Source organism: Octopus bimaculoides, chromosome 8 (assembly GCF_001194135.2).
Source record: "Octopus bimaculoides isolate UCB-OBI-ISO-001 chromosome 8, ASM119413v2, whole genome shotgun sequence".
NCBI lineage: Eukaryota > Metazoa > Mollusca > Cephalopoda > Octopoda > Octopodidae > Octopus > Octopus bimaculoides.
Genome location: NC_068988.1, coordinates 94,434,477 through 94,440,289, shown reverse-complemented (window position 1 = coordinate 94,440,289; position 5,813 = coordinate 94,434,477).

Here is a 5,813-nt window from a genome sequence, read left to right as displayed (position 1 = left end):
TATATATATATATATATATATATATATATATCAAAATATGGTTTTGGGCATTCTTTTATTATTGAATATTTCAAGTCACAAATCTTATTCAATTTACTGTTGGTTAGCGTATTATAACGTCTGTTTATACTTCTGGAAATATAATTGTTGCCCAAATATTGGCATCGCTACTTGCTAATAAGTTTAATTCACGTCAACCAAATTTTGTTGATTTCAATATCTATTCATATTTGTTGGCAGGGCCGGATTTAAACCATGGGGGCCCGGAGCAATACAATTTCTGTGGGCCCTTCAAACACAAGAATTAAAATCTTGGAAAATTACTAAATTTAAATCTCAAAACCCATCCATTTCATGTAACTGGGTAGTAAACTGTTTTTAACTGAATTCATTGATGTCTCTAAGGTAGCAAAATCTGCAGTTATTTATCATAAAAGAGAATCCGTTGAAATTTCTGAGAAGTCAAGATACCTTTGTAAATTGAAAGAGAGCCTCTTCTTGCTTGATTGCTGGGAGGTGGTGGGGGGCCTCCCTGTATTGAGTGATACATACCCCTCGAAGCAGGGAGTCCCCAATATCAACCGCCCCTTTCGCCACCCTATAAACCTGGCCCTGTTCCTTGGGTGTTGTTGAAGAAATAGAAAGTTGATGAAGAAAAGTCGTTTCCATTTTCATCAATTGCTCATAACTAAAGTAATGTATTCCTTCACATTCGATTTTGTTTCCTCATAACTTTCTGAACTTTAACAAAACTTTCTACATGTATTTTTCAGATAGCGTAGATTACAATTCTATCGGAATTAAAAGATGGTGAGATCGATATTTCACGCATCTCTACTTTGTTTTTCCTATACATTTTGATGTACAGTTACGTTAAAAAAAAAGAAAAAAAACTTTTGAGGGCTATTTTACCCTCACCCGAAAATTCTCTGAAAGAAATATATCTGTTGAAAGAGGAGTACAATGCTAGCACTAATTATTGAATATATATTTCTTTCATAATTCTATTGCATTTATCCATTTTTCATAAAGTTACAAGGCAACAAAGTTGACGGGGCACATTTCTGTAGTTATGCCCAAAATTAACTGCGCGAGTGAGTACTATAAGACGAATGAAAGATGGAAAGAAAAATTAGACATAACATAACTGAGAAAATTACAGTAAGTAGGAATCGAATGTGTAAATATAATTTAGCAACTGGCAGAAAAGCGCCACAAGGGCGACGAATCTGTTAGTATATACGTATTAAAAAAAATCATTACTTTTTCAATTAATCGAGATACGAAGCTAAAAGTGCGTGTGAGAAGTGAGATTAAGCGTTTTGGAAACGATAAACGGATTAAATATAAATATGAAAGCAGATATGAAAGCGAAATAAAAGCGCTGATGGTTACGTGTGTGGGATGAAATCTTCTTGCAGCCATGTAGATTGTAATACATTACTAACTTAATTATTTCAGCCAAAGTAAAATTTTACTTCGAATTAGAAAAACGCGTGAAAGTGGTAAATATTATTTAGTCGCCAAGAGTTGATTAACTTTAAGCAAGATAACGAATATGATTTAATCTACTTTTTATCCTGATTAGAATAAATCCACTTCTTTACAATTTCTCAAAACTCATCATTTGTAGCAAACTCCGATTTTTAATAGATATAAAAAAAAAGTTGTTATATCACTGCTAAGTAAAACAGGTTTTAATGCTATCGCCAAAATATAAATTTCTTAGATTTATTATCAACTCCTGTATTTTATGTCTCCACTGTCACAAATGACAGTTTTAGTCTTTTACGACAATAGCCATATCTGAAAGAATTTCATATCCATGTAGAAATAAATTTAATATTTAATCTGAAAAATGCAAGTTGCACATGGTTTAAAATTTAATTGTGTTAATTATAAATATATATATATAGTAAATAATATACTTGAAAGTCGCTAAAACACATAAATGAATTAAAAATTAAAAAAAATATATTATGGTAAAATATTTCAAATTTACAATTTGATGTTATGTAGCAGAGATCGTCTAATTTTAATGCACTGCGCTCAAATTGATTCAATAATATAATAAAAACGATTATTGTCTTGTAGAAATGTTATTTAAATTAACGTGTAAATTTGTAATTAATATAAAGTTAGACAGCTATTAATAATATTTGGCATTTTGAAAATTAATAACTGGTAAGAAAAATGTGATTAGCTGTATCTCCTATAAAAGTAAGATATGATATATATACATATATATATACATATATGCATATATGTGTGTGTGTGTGTGTGTATATTATGTAGGTATATATATATATATATGTATATATATGTATATATATGTATATATATGTATAATACATACACATACGCATATATGGCAAGTAATCTTTGTCTCATCACTTTCTCTTTCTATTGTTCTCTCTTTTATATTACTTTCACTTCGACTTACATAAAAAATTAATATCCATTACAGACTCCTTTTTAAAATAGCATCAGTTACTTTAAGTGCCTAAGTGCTTTTTAATAGTTTTTGAATTTTATGTTTATATATATATATATATATATATATATATATATATATATATATATAGATAGATAGATAGATAGATAGATAGATAGATAGATAGATAGATAGACAGATAGATAGATAGATAGACAGACAGACAGACAGACAGATAGATAGATAGATAGATAGATAGATAGATAGATAGATAGATAGATACTTATATACAAACATACATATATCTATCAACAATCTATCTATTTATATGTATATATATTAGACAGATATGTATATGCACCCATATATTTATGTATGTATTTGTGTATATCCATGAGCACACATTCACGTATATTAAGCAATGTGTCCATACACAAAGTATCTACCATTAATTTGCCTGTTTCCAGTTATAGATTTTCTTTTGCGCTATCAGATGAAATTACAACACCCTAATGAACAAGCTTACAGTTTTCTGATTAACAAAAATTTGCCAGCAGAACCAGATTTCGGAACCTTTCTGCAGTTTACATCTTTCTGTCATCATACAATTCAGCTAGATTCTAAGGCTCTACAAGTTTCCAACAAACAATTGCTGCCATAAATGATGTTGAAAATATGAAATAGTTTACATAAAAATACAAATCGTTTGTGTAGTATAGATATAGAAGATTTGGTAGTTCTTAGCCACATCTTGTCGATTGCCATCTTTTACATTCAACATTCTAAGTCATGGAATAACTAGTCATTCAGATAGTTTGAAACAAATAACTTTTTTCATCACCATAAAAACTCTGCGAAATGAAGAATACTGTAACAGCTTAAAATTTCTGTGATATAAACGCAGACACACAGACACAAATGCGCAGGCACAAACAAACAGCCTGAATAATACATATGAACGGATACAAGTGTCATTAGCTTTCAATCGGCTTCTGTAAAGAAATGGGCAAATGTTTTTCGCTAGATATAGACTCGACTCGGGAAAAAAGGTGCCATAGCAAAAAGTATACACTTTTGTTGCGTTCCTTTCTACAAAATGAGAAGATGCATTGTGGGACTATTTTAACGAGGGGACACATCTGCACCACCGGATGCTTCTGAATCATTTTTTGAGTGTTTCCACCCGTGAGGGATCGATGTTAGATGTGTCGAATCAATTATCATTATTAATGATAAATTCTCGTATATTCTATCTTCCGTCTTTCGTTTGCCATATACATAATGATCCCTGTTAAAGTGACCGTGCTTTACCAGTAAGCTACCAGGTGTAAACCATTCGTTTTTACCACAATAAAGAAACGCAAGCTCATGTGGTTTGGGCATGTCACTCGCTCATCAGGGATGGCCAAAACAATCCTTCAGGGAACAATCAAAAGAGAGAGACACGTGGAGGGATCTAGTCGCAAAGTCATCAGTGGTGCCCTAACGGTCAACCAGACTACTAATATGGAAATTATAAAATAATTTACATTAAAGTATGAATGGTTTTAGCAGTCTAAGTAGTATAGACATACGTGAAGTATATTTGCCACTTAAATGCGGCTAAACCCTAAGGATGAATGCTACTGTAGCTTGTAGCCCCAGGAGAACATCTCCTCCAGCTGGCTATTGACACACTTTCTGTGCCTTGTCGGTATTTGCAAAGGGGAGTCATCCTTCCCATCGTCCATCTGGCGTGATACGCACGGACCCGGGTTTATATAAGCATGTTGCCTTTGTAGCATTTTCTCCTTCGGAATATGCATAAGAAGTGATGAAATGAAGCAACTGTTAGGAATTTATTAATGTATTTGCATTCAATTTCATATGTGTGTGCGTGTGCGTAGATGTGTGCATTGTGTGAGCTTTATTTTCGGAGACTTCGAGTCAAACGAGCAACTCTAAGAAGCGACAGCCTCAATAACTGACTCTTCACAACTATACTCTACAGCACTGCACTGAGTACTCTGCTCTTGTTTGTGAAGCTAGAAACAAATATATAGCTACATACATACATACATACATACATGCATACATACATACATACATACATACATACATACATGCATACATACATACATACATACATACATACATACATACATACATACATACATACATATATGTGACTCTGTGTGTGTGTGTGTGTTTTCATGTGGATTGGTGTGTGTCAGTGTGTGCTTGTGGAGCTATTTAGTAAATATTCGCAACTGGATTGTTAATAACTAAAACTATACCCCCCGAAACATATTTTAATAAATAATTGACCCCCATATAACACCATTCACCTCACCCACAACCACAACCCTCCACCACCACAACCACCACCACCAAAACCAACACCACCACCACCACCACAGCCACCGCCAGACACAAGCACTGTATTTTATCGTGTAGATCGAAAGTCAGACGGATATATGTCCGGTCGAATAAATGTAAAGTTGCCGCTACAATAGAAATTGATTAACAATTTTGGTGAGAAATCCATATATATGCATTGATTTATTCTGATTAATGATCTTTCTTTATTTCTGTTTTCCCTTCTTGTTTTATTCTATATAAAGGTTAGCTTTTCTCTCTTGAACTATTCAATTGTTCCTTCTGAGAGAAGTTAACTAATCCATTCATGTAGTTTTGATTCATTTTCCTTTCTTTATCTTGAAACCACAAAGGGCAAGCAGAAAGAAAGAAAGCTTTGAATAGTGTCTGATAAATATTCTGTGGTCACTCCTAAAAAAAAAAAAAAAAAAAATAATAATAATAATTAAAATAAAATAAAAGTAAGTAAACAATCAAACATTTATATTTGTTTTGTGTTTTTGTGGTGAATTTTGCGTATTCTTTTTATGACAGAAAAAGCTTTGACTAATATAAAACATATATAAATTTTCCCTAATGGATTCTAGTCGATAATTTACATAATTTAAACTGCAGCTGAGTAATTTTAACTTTGTTTAGAAGGCAAAGTCACTTAAATATCATATTTTATCGTGGGATAACAAAAAAAAAAAAAAAAAAAAAAAAAAAAATTAACCTCTTCATAATGAGATATCGTGTTGGAAAGAGGGGGAAAATATTAAATTGAAACTAAAAGGCGATTCAAAGTCTGAGAAAAAGAGAAAATCTTTTAGTTGTTTCGTTAATAAACTCTCTCCACTGCAATGTTCTTGATTCAATCTGCTGTTCTCTACTGTGGACAAGTCTCAGTTTTGTTAATTTCGACTTCACAACTATCTGTAAGTTACATACATACATGCATACATATACATACATACATATATATATACATACATACATACATACATACATACATACATACATACATACATACATACATACA